This window comes from Pimephales promelas, chromosome 14, assembly GCF_988280905.1.
Source record: "Pimephales promelas chromosome 14, fPimPro1.hap1.1, whole genome shotgun sequence".
In the NCBI taxonomy this organism is placed as follows: Eukaryota; Metazoa; Chordata; class Actinopteri; order Cypriniformes; family Leuciscidae; genus Pimephales; species Pimephales promelas.
The window spans coordinates 17961337-17977651 of NC_142782.1; the positions used below are offsets into that span (position 1 = coordinate 17961337).

The window sequence follows — 16315 nt, forward strand, 5'->3', positions numbered from 1 at the left end:
AGAAACTTATTTTTTCGCACCAAAAAAACAAAAACAAAAAAAACAACAACAGGGGTACCACTGTCGTTTTTTTTTTTTTGTTTGTTTTTTTGGCTGTTTACATCAGGAAGGAAAATATTATATAAGTATTGCAGATGAGCACATCACAACATGGAAAATACATATGAGTGTAACATGTGTGCTATTATGTAGGATAATTCACTGTTGTCAACACTGTTTACATTAGACAAATAAACAAATCTATAAAGTAACTAACCCATGATTTAATTTGTCCCTTATTAGTGTTGATATATTGAGGAACATTTAAGTTGGATAAAAAGTGAGTTAACACATCAACCTCAGCATGTAGTGTTGAGCTCGTAATGTGAATCTGTCTGTATGTTACAGGGACAGGAGAACACGCTTGTGTTGCATGATGTTGAATGCTGTCATCAAAGGCTTTGAGTGAGTATAGTACAGAAATGGATAACAAAATCTATTCAATATTAAGTTGTAATTTATTTGAATGATTGTAATTTCAAACGGACAAATTACAACACTTTTCCGAGTCTTGATTTCTGTGCGTTTGCTGCAGAGCTTTTGTGGAGGAGCAGGACCTGCAAGGAAAGATGATGGCAGCATTTGTTGAGGGGACAAAAAGGTTTTAGGGATTTTACTCAAGTATAAAGTAAGGTTATTTTTTAATACATAAATCAAATGACATTGTGCTGTTAAAATGACTGCTTTTGTGTAATGTTTTTGTATTTTTGTAGGATCTGAAATGTCTGCAGACTGGTGTGAAGCCTGAGGATGAGGAGCCCAGAGCTGAATCCTGGAAGTGGTGCCATGGATGAGACCCTCTATCGCTCCACCTGCCCTTACGAGACCCTCCATCTGTCCACCTGCCCTTATGAGTTCCTCCATCTCTCTACCTGCCCTTATTGCCTCAGATTGTGAAGCGCAGCTTAGCAGCAAGCTCTGGGACGAAGGCACAGTCCCCTCTGGTGAATTCATCAGAATAAAGTTGCAGAATGGGAACCGCTGTGTTGAATCGGCATTAGGATGTGGTGTTCAGCGCCGGTAAATACATGCTTTTAGTTTGAATAAAGCTTTGTTTCATGTGTTGTTGACTTGTATATGCATTTGTTTATTTTGATGGTTACTTTTATTTGTTCTTTTACTCATTTATTCATGTTTCTTATTGTTGTCAGTATATAAAATATAATTAATTAATGTATGCATTAATTCATCGATTGACTGACAATTGAGATGTTTCACTGCATTTAGCAAAATATAAATGTATTCATGCATAACTGTCATATGACAAAACAAATTACATTTTGCTTGTTTTATTAAATTATATTTTTAGTATATAAATAGGTTATATAATTAAGTATTGGTCAGCATTTAATATTATTATTTTGTTTTTAAGTTTTGGGGTGGGCTAACAATGCAATTCATTCTAAAGTAATATTCATTTTTAAGCAGTGATACTTACATTTTTTCGAGTATAAAATCAACAGTTTTCTCCAAAGAAGATCTTTTGCTGCCCGTCTCCTTTGTGTAGACATTACAAACGTCATTGGTTTGTGTACATCATAATATGATAGGCTATTTATACACTGGAAAAAAGAACAAAATAGATCTAAAAAGTTCATCATAATAGGCTACATTATTTTTTTTATGTATAAGTCTGAGGGATGAAACGAGGTAAATTAATCAAGAAAAAGAGGAAAACTTATAGGAGAAACTTTTGAGTATAAAATAAAGAAATTAACATATTCAAGAGATGACAATTTTGGGGTTTCTTAACAAAAATATATCGTCAAGGATAAAACTGGGTCACATTAGTAGGGTTTAAAATATAACGTTTTCACAAAATAAATGGGCAGCTGTTTCTTCAACAATACTACCACAAAATGAGCATGTTTCATTAAGATATTCATAGATAGATTAATAAAACGTGTCGTTCAAATATTTTAAGCTGTTGCGAGATAACGCGTTGTAGGTCACAATAGGCTTGTTTGAGATGCGCCTCGCCTCGCCTGCAATGTAGTCGAGAGTAGGCGGCTGCAGTGAGGGGAGGAGTGAAAAAAGCGCAATCAAGCCGGACAGATCTAGGGTTCTCGCAGTGAATCAGACACCTGTGAGATCAAAGGCGGATATCGCGGGATTAACGGGATTCACGCTCGTGCACGTGTTGCTAATAAAACTGGATGTGATTTAAGTTCTATTGCTTTTATATAAAAATATTTTTTTTTTCAAGACACCCAAAGTACTTGTTATTTAATTACATTCCAAATATGTGTTTATCAATCTTTTTTTTTCTTTAATACAGACGTGTTTTTATATAGCCTATTGTTTTAACAAAAATGAAATATAACCCATATGGCACTGTCAGAGAGTTTATTCACCCATATGTAGCCTATACACATAAAACATGATATCAGTTTTAAAATCAAACAGTTTAAAAGAGAACAATTCATCTGTTGTTCTTTTATTTTGATTTATTTTACTTTTTTATTAGAATGCAAGTTACAAACATAGCCTACCTACAAGCACCACAATTCGTGAAACAAATAGGCCTATTATACAGTGACAAATAAATAAACATCAGAATAAAATTAATAATAAAATAAATAAATAAATCAAAATAAGCTTAGCTTAAATAGACAGACTTACAAACTTCATCATCTATAAAATGAGAGCTATTTTTCACTTGAACATTTTAGAGTAGGCCTAGTATAGGCCTATTTGAGTTACTGACTATAGCATTCTTATTTTTAACCCGTTTAAGAGATCCACAATATATATCAGTTTCAATTTGAAAATAAATAAATAAATAAAATATGGCCTTGATTTGGAGAATTTAGCTTAATGAATATGGAGTTTACCTTCATCACTGTTGTTTAAACCAATGAGCATTAAGCTGTGTCGTCAGTAAGTCGTTTCCCATCATGCTTTTGATCAGCGCAGTCGGTGGAGAGCAACTGCGCGCGACTGCAGAATCCGACCCTTCCGCCTTGCGCTCGCGAGAGTTTTTTGACATACGTCGGCATGACATCAGAGCCAGGCGGACCGTTCTCGGACACATTTCTAACCGGCATGCATCTCGCGCTGATCACCGGTGATCGATTCTGCGCAGAATTTGCTCATCTCAAACAAGCCTATTGTCAACATGGCAGATATGGTTCGCATTACTCAACGAGATTTGGTTATAAAGTACCTTCTCTTTTAGCACTCGTTGAGGAAGTACTTATTAAAATTAACTACCTACTCATTGAGTATGCGATTCCGAACGCAGCCAATATCTCAGCTCTGGAAGGGTCTAGAGCCTCCATTTTTGCACTCAGGTCTAAGTCCCATGGCCCTCTATCAGAATCCAGAGTTTCAAGAAGATTGGAGAAACTTATTTTTTCGCACCAAAAAAAAAAAAAAAAAACACGACAGTGGTACCCCTTTCGTTTTGTTGTTGTTGTTTTTTTGTGTTTTTTTTTTTTTTTTTTTTGGGGGGGGTTTTTTTGGGTCGAAATTTTGATTTTCTCTGATCTTCTTGATCTGTTTCCCTTTCGTAGTCACTTCGAGTTACGTCAGAAGTGACGGAGATTGGGGTTTCGCATAGAAAGCCAATCCTCTTCGAGTATTTAATCACGAGCCAATGGCATGAAATGCCTTGAGGCTGCGGAAATTTGCATAGCGTACTCCGCCCTACTCCGTGAGTATAAAGGAGGAAGTGAACGCAAGTATGTTTTCGCTTCGGAGCCAAGAGAACTTCTTCACTCCACAAGGCACACAATCTGAGTTTACTGCGGTGACTCACCTCTTCGAGACGAGCGAACTCTCTGGTGTTGGTGTGACGGCGGTACGCAGCGAGTTTCACATTGCCTGCGATCTGAGCAGTGCTCTGCCAGTGTGTGTGTCTCTCCCTGGTCGCTTCAACATCTGCGGAGTTTTTTCCTCTCACTGAAAGAGTGTGCACGCGGCACGTCTTTTTAAAGACGCGTCTTTTTGAAGACGATCTGCCCGTGTATTCCTGAGCGCGGTATTGGGATAGAGTCAGCTGATGGGCGCGAGCGCTGTTTGACGTGTTTGGGATTTCATCACGCTCAGACAGCGCTCGTGGGTGTGTCACGTTCTCTCAGTGGGAACGTGATCATCGCAATGTATAACGGTTGAGACTCAATGAGCTCAGTAGAGTGAGAGTCCCCTCATCCACAACCCAAACCATTTTCTCCACGTGAGATACTGCTTTGGCTGGTGCCCAGGGTGACCAAAAAGACGTTAGGTCTGGAACTAAACCGACGAAATTCCTCGGTCCACGCCCCGTCTTACACGTTGCAGCGCTTTATCTCCGCATCACAAGGTGAGCTGGAGTCTTTGGAGATGGCTCGTCTGTGCTGCTGTCCTCGGATGTGCTAGCATAGCGAGCTTGATTCAGGGCTCACAGCTATGCTTCCCGGGCTGCCACGAGTATCGGGTTTGTGTGAAAAATTCTGCCATATCCCGAGCACTTAAGGCTGATGATTGGTTTTTGGGGGTGGCGAACCCAAAACCTTTCTACCCAGATGTGCATGAAGAGGCTGTGAGATTGTGGAAGTCTCCTTTGACTTTCACGATCACTCAACAGCCTCTTCCGCCTTCTCTGCCCTCCTGAGGCTGCAGTCTAGGGTGCACTGGGGTTCCCCCCTGTGGATTGTTCTGTGGCAACACTTAGGTGTCCCCACAGTGCCTCCACCTGGTGTGGCAGCCCTAGGCACCCCTCCAATGCCTGTAGGTTCTTGTCTACTCCGGTGGCGGGGACCTACAGAGCTGCGGGGCAGGCTGCCACCTCACGAACGAGCGCGCGCACTCACTGCTGACTTGTCTTCGACAGTTCGAGGGCAAGAGTGCGGTCCCACTGAAACTTTTTCAGAGGCTCCTGGGGCACATGGCATCCGCAGCCGCGGCAACGCCACTCGGATTGCTTCATATGAGACCGCTTCAGCTGTGGCTTCGCGATCGAGTCCCGAGGTGGGCATGGCATAGCTGCTCGCTCCGAGTTCCAGTGACTCCAGCGTGCCGCCAAACCTTCTTCCCGTGGTCAAACCTCAGCTTTTACGGGCCGGTGTCCCTCTTCAGCGAGTTTCCAGGCATCTCGTTGTCTCCACGGATGCATCTACCACGGGTTGGGGTGCCATGTGCAATGGGCATGCAGCCGCGGGTTCCTGGACAGGGTTCCTCCGTCACTTCTGACTTAACGTCTTCGTTCCCTACCCCCCCCCCCCCCCAAAAAAAAAAAAACCCACAGTGGTACCCCTTTCGTTTTTTCTTTTGGTGCGAAAAAATAAGTTTCTCCAATCTCCTTGAAACTCTGGATTCTGATAGAGGGCCATGGGACTTAGACCTGAGTACCAAAATGGAGGCTCTAGACCAGGGGTGCCCAATCCTGCTCCTGGCGATCTACTGTCCTGCACAGTTCATCTCCAACCCCAATCAAACACACCTGAATGTGATCCTAAAGACCTTAATTGGCTACTTCAGTTGTGTTTGATTAGGGTTTGAGATGAACTGTGCAGGACAGTCGATCGCCAGGAGCAGGATTGGGCACCCCTGCTCTAGTCTAGACCCTTCCAGAGCTGAGCTATTGAGATCCCACACAGAGCCGGCCCGAGCCTTTTGGGGGCCCTAAGCAGAATTTGATTTGGGGGCCCCTCCCATGACGCAGAGTCACCTGTGTTTGACTATTATTGACACAAATGTCACGCAATAATGATACATTATAAATGAATACACTTAGGTTATGTATTAGGCTACAACAAAATTAACACTTAATAAAAAGAAAATAGATGCCTACTTAAATAAAAAAAGTTTTAACAGTCTTAAAACTGTCTCAAAACATATAAAAGAAATTATTTGCTAAAATTATGACAAAACTGAGAAACATAACAACAAGCCTATTGTTGAAAACTAAAAATATTTGGCCTACTATTTCTCAACTGTCTCAATACAGTGTAACTGTCCTCAAAAGCTTTATTATTATTATTATCGTAAGAGACTTTGTTAGATATTACATGACATAATCCAACAAAGTCTGTTACTATAATACCGGTAATGATGTTCTGGCGCTCGTTGTATGTGTGTATGCAATGTGTTGCAGTAGATGGGTCGTGGCTACTGGTAGGCTACTGGAGTGTTGTATGGCAAGCTGTTTTAGCTTAAATTGTACCCATCCTTAATCGTCATTATTGCATTTTTGCCAGTAAGAATTCAATTGAGCTTTACAATTTAATTCCTATAGTAGCAATTACAATTATAGAGCTCTCTTATTAAATTCGTACTAATAACAATTAGCCTACGATTAGAGAGCTCTTTAATTTGATTTTTACTAGTAAGAATATAATTGCAAAGCTCTTTAATTGAATTGCAGAGCTCTGCAATTGCATTACTAGTAAGAATTACATTAGAGAGCTCTCTAAATCAGTTTTTACTATAAAAATTACATTAATAGAGCTCTTTAATGCAATTATTACTAGCTTTGATTTTTAGTAAGATTTTTATTACTAGCTTATTACATCCAAGATGATTAAGTTACCGATGACACAAAGTCTCCATTTACAACCAGCTAACTTTAGCCTATAATACCGGTATTGTGTTTTATGCATTCGAATACTGTATTTTTGATACTTAAAAGTGATCTTAATGTCTTTTGAAAGTAAAAGTTAATAATATTTCAGTAATTCATTTAGAGGTAACGTTAATGGAAGAATTGGAAGGAGCGTTTAGTCTAAAACTATTTTCTGTCATTTGTGTTTCTTGCAATGTTTGTGCTTGTAATATCGTTTTATGTTGACAGACCATGTTTTTACACCAAATATTTCAGGTAATTACTCTGGTGCTGATGCTCCGTGTAAAGGACACAATCTGGCAACTATTGAAGCAAACATAAACCTGCAGAGGTGAACGGACATGGGAGCTAAAGAGCCTTGTAAGTGGTTTTGTAACTTTTGTTGTAAATCTTGATAGAATTACCTTTACATTATAGTATAGGCTACAGATTATAGTAATCTTGTTCAAATGTTAGGAAATAATTTTGTTGGTTTAAGAAAGCCAACATATTGTTAACCTATTTACCCTATTATTATTATTATTATTATTATTATTATTATTATATCTGAGACATAAATGCTCAACTCCTTAACTCCTAGAGCTTTAGTGCTAAAAGCACAGACCATAAAGGATCTCATCCAAAAGACATTCAAAAATGAGAATTAGCCCATGATTTACACACACTCAAGGCATCCTAGGTGTATATGACATTCTTCTTACAGACGAATACAATCGGAGTTATATTTAAAAAAATGTCCTGGCTCTTCTGACTTTTAGAATGGCAGTGAATGGCCGTCTATCAAGGCGCATCCATCCATGATAAAAGTAATCCACCACATGACTTATAAAGGCGTTTTGAAGCGAAGCATTTGTGTAAGAAAAATATCTATTTTTAAAACTTTATTGGATTAAGATACTGGATATATGGATTAAGTATATGTTTTAAATTACAGAAACAAAAAAGATACTAATAATTTGACATATTTATAGGCTACTTTTAATAAATTAGTCTTTATATAATTTCTGATTGCTAATTAGGCTGGCTAATTTTTAAAGTTTTCAATGTAAATATTGCTTGTGATCTTAATGTACGTGTATTCTTTATGTTTACACTTTTGCATGATCTTCTTTTTTAGGCTATGAGGAAAAACTCTACCGTGCACACAGAGAACAGAGCTCAATGCTGCTAACGCAACTGCCGGAGCAGCTGGACAACTAGAAGAGAGAATAGTAGAACACTATTAATACAGATTCCTGGATTATTCTTCTGCAAGAACCAAGACAAGCAAAGACTGATGATGAGTGCTCTGAGCAAACACCGCAGTCAAGACGCATGAGTGACTTCACGGAGTTCTACATGTAATGTTGGGCATTTACTGTACGCAGAACTTCTAATATGATGTGGATGCCATTCATAAACCTGTTAGATTTTGATGTTTTAGTTTTGAGATTAATAAAATTGTATGCTTTAACAATGTTATAGCTAAGCATTTTTTGGGGGTTTTAAGAGAACATTTTGGGAACAAAAATAAACTTCCGCTAAAAACTGAAAGTTAGGGGATAATGTTTTAAAAATGTTATGATTAAACCTTTATAGAAGGTCATCACAAAACATTTTCAGAGTGATCTTAGAGAATGTTATGCCATCTTTTAAGAGAACATTCTGGGAACAAAAAGAAAACTACCCGCTGAAAATGTTATAAGAACGTCAGGGAATAATGTTCTAACAATGTTAGCATTAAACATATTTAGAATGTTTTTAGAGAATGTTATTAGAACTTTTAAGAGAACATTCTAGGAACAAAAAGAAAACTGCCTGCTGAAAATGTTATTAGAATGTCAGGGAATAATGTTCTAACAATGTTAGCACAAACATATTTAAAATGTTTTTAGAGAATGTTATTAGAACTTTTAAGAGAACATTCTGGGAACAAAAAGAAAACTACTCGCTGAAAATGTTGTAAGAACGTCAGGGAATAATGTTCTAACAATGTTAGCACTAAACATATGAAGAGTTCAGATGCAAAAGCCTCTAAGTGCCATTTGAAATTTTCATTTTAATGATCATTTTATTAATGATCATTTTATTAAGCTTGTATATTTAAGTTCAGTGATTTCACTTAAATGGCAATGATAATTACCTATTAATTGTTATTTAAGTGAAATTACAGAACTTAAATATACAAGTTTGATAAAAATCATCATTAAAGAAGAAAATTTCAAATGGCATTTAGAGGCTTTTGCATCTGAACTCTTCATATTTAGAATGTTTTTAGAGAATGTTATTAGAACTTTTAAGAGAACATTTTTGGAACAAAAAGAAAACTACCCGCTGAAAACATTATTAGAACACTGCATGGTAATGTTCACAGAACATTTTTAGAACAAAAAAAAATCTAGCTGGGATAGTCCACTTTGGAAAATGTGTAGATGTCTCGGTTTAACCCCCTCAATCGTGAAACTTACACGTTTGCGTTAACACACTCCATTGGAGAGATATCCGGATGTTTATTCGCCTCTGCCATAACGACCTATTGGTTTTCATTAAACCGAGAAAATGGAATTTTGTTTTATTTACGATCACTGGGAAATGTTCTATTATTTAAATTGCAAAAAAAAAAAAAAAAAAAAACATTTATTGTTATTGGATGTCACGGTTTAATAAAACAATAAAACCCCGTCCAATACATTCTTGAACTCAACAGATGCAGTGGCTCAGTTGATATAAAGCGTTGGGCTTTAATCAAGAAGATCTGAGTTCAATTCCCAAGTTTGCGTTAAATTGTTGTGATCATATCAAACAAAGTGGCCTAAACAATATTCCTTCTTCAACCCGGTATCGTGGCAAGACGTGAAATAATCACTTTGGTGCACTTTTGAAAACGCGTAGATGCACCGTTTAAACCCTCAAACGTGAAACTTACACTTAAACTGAAACTTACCTATTGGTTTTCATTAAACTGAGAAAAATGGAATTTTGTTTTATTGACGATCACTGAGAAATGGTCTGATATTTAAAATGCAAAAAACATTTATTATTTTCAAGGTGAACAGGATTCATTTGCCTGGATCCACGCTGAAAAAAACGTCTAAATGTCACATTTTTAATGAAGCAGCTATAGCCTCAATAGTCCACTTTGGAAAATGTGTAGATGTCACGGTTTAACCCCCTCAAACGTGAAACTTACACGTTTGCGTTAACACGCTCCATTGGAGAGATATCCGGATGTCTATTCGCCTCTGCCATAACGACCTATTGGTTTTCATTAAACCGAGAAAATGGAATTTTGTTTTATTTAGATCACTGAGAAATGTTCTATTATTTAAAATGCAAAAAAAAAAAAAAAAAAAAAAACATTATTTTTAAGGTGAAAATTATTCAATTGCATGGATCCACGCCGAAGAAAACGTCTAAATGTCACGTTTTTAATGAAGCAGCCTAATGAGTAAAATGTCTATTTTTCCGGCGTCCCCCCAGCTCCTCGTTTGCAAAAGGTTCGCTAAAAACAACGTTACATCGACCGTTAAACCACGTTAACCGTGTTAACCATAACCTTTTAAATACTCGACCTAGTTCCATTGCTTAGCAACCTGTAACTTCAGTGCCCAACCCGTATCACGACAAGACGTGAAATAATCACCTTGGTCCACTTTGGAAAACGTGTAGCCATATGTCACGGTTTAGTTTAAACTCAAAACCATAAATAGAGCTATACTGCCCTCTTGGGTCAAATTATATTTCTATATTTATTTTTCCAACAAATAAAGCCAAAACTGCAATAAAACCCCGTCCAATACACACTTGAACTCAACAGATGCAGATCAGTTGATAAAGCGTTGGGCTTTAATCAAGAAGACCTGAGTTCAATTCCCATATTTGTGTTAAATTGTTGTGATTATATCAAACAAAGTGGCCTAAACAATATTTCTTCAACCCAGTATCGTGACAAGACGTGAAATAATCACGTTGGTCCACTTTTGAAAACGTGCAGATGTCACGGTTTAAACCCCCTCAAACATGAAACTTACACTTAAAACTTACCATCACGACCTATTGTTTTTCATTAAACCGAGAAAAATGGAATTTTCTTTTATTGACAATCACTGAGAAATGGTCTATTATTTAAAAAGCAAAAAAAAAAAAAAAAAAAAAAAAAAAACATTTATTATTTTCAAGGTGAAAAGGATTCATTTGCCTGGATCCACGCCGAAGAAAACGTCTAAATGTCACATTTTTAATGAAGCAGCCTAAATAGTCCACTTTGGAAAATGTGTAGATGTCAGGTTTTCATTAAACCGAGAAAAATGGAATTTTGTTTTATTTAGGCTACGATCACTGCGAAATGTTCTATTATTTAGATGCAATATATATATATATATATATATATATATATATATATATATATATATATATATATATATATATATATATAGGCTATATATTATTTTTAAGGTGAAAAGGATTCATTTGCCTGGATCCACCCCGAAGAAAACGTCTAAATGTCACGTTTTTAATGAAGCAGCCTAATGAGTAAAATTCTATTTTTCCGGCGTCCCCCAGCTCCTCGTTTAAGCAAAAGGTACGCTAAAACAACGTATTACATCGACGTTAAACCACGTTAACCGTGTTAACCAAACTTTTTAAATACTCAACCTAGTTCCATTGCTTAGCAACGGGAAGAAACTCCTGTAACTTCAGTGCCCAACCCATATCCCGACAACAAGACGTGAAATAATCACGTTGGTCCAATTTGGAAAACGTGTAGATGTCACGGTTTAGTTTAAACTCAGAACCATAAATAGGGCTATACTGCCCTCTTGTGTCAAATTATATTTCCATATTTATTTTTCCAACAAATAAAACCAAACCCGCAATAGATGCAGTGGCTCAGTTGATAAAGCGTTGGGCTTTAATCAAGAAGATCTGAGCTCAATTCCCATACTTGCGTTAAATTGTCGTGATTATATCAAACAAAGCGGCCTAAACAATATTTCTTCAACCCGTTTTTTTACAGTCTATGATCTAGACACATGACTTAAACGCAGGCAGACACAGCAACAGTTGTAACTTGTAGGCAGGTATATTGATAATTAAATCAGAGTTTTGTTGTCTTGAATGATTCATTCAGTCATTTTCATTCATTCATTGATTTATGTTACTTGTTTAAGTAATCTACAAAAAATAAAAATAAAAAATAACCCCGATTAGGGGGCCCCCTGGTGGTCAGGAAAACCAAGCCGCCGCATAGTTCGCTTATGCCTCGGGCCGGCTCTGATCCCACATATAATAGCATTTATAGCCATTATAAATATCTCAATATCTCAGCTCTGGAAGGGTCTAAAGCCTCCTTTTTTGCACTCAGGTCTAAGTCCCATGGCCCTCTATTAGAATTCAGAGTTTCAAGAAGATCGGAGAAACTCAAAATTTCTACCCAAAAAAAAAAAAAAAAAAAACGACAGTGTTACCCCTTTCGTTTATTCTTTTGGTGCGAAAAAAATATTTTTCTCCAATCTTCTTGAAACTCTGGATACTGATAGAGGGCCATTTGACTTAGACCTGAGTGCCAAAATGGAGGCTCTAGACCCTTCTAGAGCTAAGATATTGAGATCCCACATAGCATTTATGCAATTATAAATATCTCAATATCTCAGCTCTTGAAGGGTCTAGAGCCTCAATTTTTGCACTCAGGTTTAAGTCTCATGGCCCTCTATCAGAATCCAGAGTTTTGAGAGGATTGGAGAAACTTAATTTTTCGCCCGAAAAAAAAAAAACCCGAAAGGGGTACAACTTTCGTTTTTTTTTTTGGGTCGAATTTTTGAGTTTCGATATCTCAGCTCTGGAAGAGTTTAGAGCCTCCATTTTTGCACTCAGGTTTAAGTCTCATGGCCCTCTATCAGAATCCAGAGTTTTGAAAAGATTGGAGAAACTTAATTTTTCACCCGAAAGAAAAAAAACGAAAGGGGTACCACTGTCGTTTTTTTTTTTTGGGTCGAATTTTTGAGTTTCGATATCTCAGCTCTGGAAGGGTCTAGAGCCTCCATTGTTGCACTCAGGTCTAAGTCTCATTGCCCTCTATCAGAATCCAGAGTTTTGGGAAGATTGGAGAAACTTAATTTTTCGCCCAAAAAAAAAACGTAAGGGGTACCACTGTCGTTTTTTTTTTCGGGCCGAATTTTTGAGTTTCCATATCTCAGCTCTGGAAGGGTCTAGAGCCTCCATTTTTGCACTCAGGTCTAAGTCTCATGGCCCTCTATCAGAATCCGGAGTTTTGGGAAGATTGGATAAACTTAATTTTTCGCCCCCCAAAAAAACGTAAGGGGTACCACTGTCGTTTTTTTTTAGGGCCGAATTTTTGAGTTTCCATATCTCAGCTCTGGAAGGGGCTAGAGCCTCCATTTTTGCACTCAGGTCTAAGTCTCATTGCCCTCTATCAGAATCCAGAGTTTTGGGAAGATTGGAGAAACTTAATTTTTCGCCCAAAAAAAAAACGTAAGGGGTACCACTGTCGTTTTTTTTTTCGGGCCGAATTTTTGAGTTTCCATATCTCAGCTCTGGAAGGGGCTAGAGCCTCCATTTTTGCACTCAGGTCTAAGTCTCATGGCCCTCTATCAGAATCCAGAGTTTTGGGAAGATTGGAGAAACTTAATTTTTCGCCCCCAAAAAAAACCGTAAGGGGTACCACTTTCGTTTTTTTTTTTCGGGCCGAATTTTTGAGTTTCGATATCTCAGCTCTGGAAGGGGCCAGAGCCTCCATTTTTGCACTCAGGTCTAAGTCTCATGGCCCTCTATCAGAATCCAGAGTTTTGGGAAGATTGGAGAAACTTAATTTTTCGCCCAAAAAAAATAAAACGTAAGGGGTACCACTGTCGTTTTTTTTTTCGGGCCGAATTTTTGAGTTTCCATATCTCAGCTCGGGGAGGGGCTAGAGCCTCCACTTTTGCACTCAGGTCTAAGTCTCATGGTCCTCTATCAGAATCCAGAGTTTTGGGAAGATTGGAGAAACTTAATTTTTCGCCCAAAAAAAAAAAAAAACGTAAGGGGTACTACTGTCGTTTTTTTTTTCGGGCCGAATTTTTGAGTTTCCATATCTCAGCTCTGGAAGGGGCTAGAGCCTCCATTTTTGCACTCAGGTCTAAGTCTTGTGGCCCTCTATCAGAATCCAGAGTTTTGGGAAGATTGGAGAAACTTAATTTTTCGCCCAAAAAAAAAAAAACGTAAGGGGTACCACTGTCGTTTTTTTTTCGGGCCGAATTTTTGAGTTTCCATATCTCAGCTCTGGAAGGAGCTAGAGCCTCCATTTTTGCACTCAGGTCTAAGTCTCATTGCCCTCTGTCAGAATCCAGAGTTTTGGGAAGATTGGAGAACTTAATTTTTCGCCCAAAAAAAAAAAAAACTTAAAGGGTACCACTGTCGTTTTTTTTTTCGGGCCGATTTTATTTTTCACATATCTCAGCTCAGGAAGGGGCTAGAGCCTCCATTTTTGCACTCAGGTCTAAGTCTCATTGCCCTCTATCAGAATCCAGAGTTTTGGGAAGATTGGAGAAACTTAATTTTTCGCCCCCCAAAAAAAACGTAAGGGGTACCACTGTCGTTTTTTTTTTTCGGGCCGATTTTTTTTTTTACATATCTCAGCTCAGGAAGGGGCTAGAGCCTCCATTTTTGCACTCAGGTCTAAGTCTCATTGCCCTCTATCAGAATCCAGAGTTTTTGGAAGATTGGAGAAACTTAATTTTTCGCCCCAAAAAAAAAACGTAAGGGGTACCACTGTCGTTTTTTTTTTTCGGGCCGAATTTTTGAGTTTCCATATCACAGCTCTGGAAGGGGCTAGAGCCTCCATTTTTGCACTCAGGTCTAAGTCTCATGGCCCTCTATCAGAATCCAGAGTTTTGGGAAGATTGGAGAAACTTAATTTTTCGCCCCAAAAAAAAAAACGTAAGGGGTACCACTGTCGTTTTTTTTTTTCGGGCCGAATTTTTGAGTTTCCATATCACAGCTCTGGAAGGGGCTAGAGCCTCCATTTTTGCACTCAGGTCTAAGTCTCATGGCCCTCTATCAGAATCCAGAGTTTTGGGAAGATTGGAGAAACTTAATTTTTCGCCCCAAAAAAAAAAAACGTAAGGGGTACCACTGTCGTTTTTTTTTCGGGCCGAATTTTTGAGTTTCCATATCTCACCTCTGGAAAGGGCTAGAGCCTCCATTTTTGCACTCAGGTCTAAGTCTCATTGCCCTCTATCAGAATCCAGAGTTTTGGGAAGATTGGAGAAACTTAATTTTTCACCCCAAAAAAAAAAACGTAAGGGGTACGTACCACTGTCGTTTTTTTTTTCGGGCCGAATTTTTGAGTTTCCATATCTCAGCTGGAAGGGGCTAGAGCCTCCATTTTTGCACTCAGGTCTAAGTCTCATTGCCCTCTATCAGAATCCAGAGTTTTTGGAAGATTGGAGAAACTTAATTTTTCGCCCCAAAAAAAAAACGTAAGGGGTACCACTGTCGTTTTTTTTTTTCGGGCCGAATTTTTGAGTTTCCATATCACAGCTCTGGAAGGGGCTAGAGCCTCCATTTTTGCACTCAGGTCTAAGTCTCATGGCCCTCTATCAGAATCCAGAGTTTTGGGAAGATTGGAGAAACTTAATTTTTCGCCCCCAAAAAAAAACGTAAGGGGTACCACTGTCGTTTTTTTTTTTCGGGCCGAATTTTTGAGTTTCCATATCACAGCTCTGGAAGGGGCTAGAGCCTCCATTTTTGCACTCAGGTCTAAGTCTCATGGCCCTCTATCAGAATCCAGAGTTTTGGGAAGATTGGAGAAACTTAATTTTTCGCCCCAAAAAAAAAAAAACGTAAGGGGTACCACTGTCGTTTTTTTTTCGGGCCGAATTTTTGAGTTTCCATATCTCACCTCTGGAAAGGGCTAGAGCCTCCATTTTTGCACTCAGGTCTAAGTCTCATTGCCCTCTATCAGAATCCAGAGTTTTGGGAAGATTGGAGAAACTTAATTTTTCACCCCAAAAAAAAAAACGTAAGGGGTACGTACCACTGTCGTTTTTTTTTCGGGCCGAATTTTTGAGTTTCCATATCTCAGCTGGAAGGGGCTAGAGCCTCCATTTTTGCACTCAGGTCTAAGTCTCATTGCCCTCTATCAGAATCCAGAGTTTTTGGAAGATTGGAGAAACTTAATTTTTCGCCCCAAAAAAAAAACGTAAGGGGTACCACTGTCGTTTTTTTTTCGGGCCGAATTTTTGAGTTTCCATATCACAGCTCTGGAAGGGGCTAGAGCCTCCATTTTTGCACTCAGGTCTAAGTATCATGGCCCTCTATCAGAATCCAGAGTTTTGGGAAGATTGGAGAAACTTAATTTTTCGCCCCAAAAAAAAAACGTAAGGGGTACCACTGTCGTTTTTTTTTTCGGGCCGAATTTTTGAGTTTCCATATCACAGCTCTGGAAGGGGCTAGAGCCTCCATTTTTGCACTCAGGTCTAAGTCTCATGGCCCTCTATCAGAATCCAGAGTTTTGGGAAGATTGGAGAAACTTAATTTTTCGCCCAAAAAAAAAAAAAAACGTAAGGGGTACCACTTTCGTTTTTTTTTTCGGGCCGATTTTTTTTTTTTACATATCTCAGCTCTGGAAGGGGCTAGAGCCTCCATTTTTGCACTCAGGTCTAAGTCTCATTGCCCTCTATCAGAATCCAGAGTTTTGGGAAGATTGGAGAAACTTAATTTTTCGCCCCCCAAAAAAACGTAAGGGGTACCACT

General features: G+C 38.4%; 1 protein-coding gene across 3 annotated transcripts in view; it reads left to right on the forward strand.

Annotated features, from left to right (window-relative positions):
* The window catches only part of LOC148973709 (uncharacterized), a 30446-nt gene extending 22406 nt beyond the window's left edge, over positions 1-8040 (forward strand). The window contains exons 2-7 of one of the 3 annotated variants that reach the window (XR_016146497.1): positions 388-444; positions 575-667; positions 753-1059; positions 6839-6943; positions 7342-7437; positions 7701-8040. The gene's annotated coding sequence lies outside the window, so the exon portion shown is untranslated. The remainder of the gene's footprint in view (positions 1-387; positions 445-574; positions 668-752; positions 1060-6838; positions 6944-7341; positions 7438-7700) is intronic. The other 2 variants (XR_016146498.1, XR_016146496.1) reach the window with 2 other exon arrangements.
* Positions 8041-16315: the final 8275 nt, after the last annotated feature.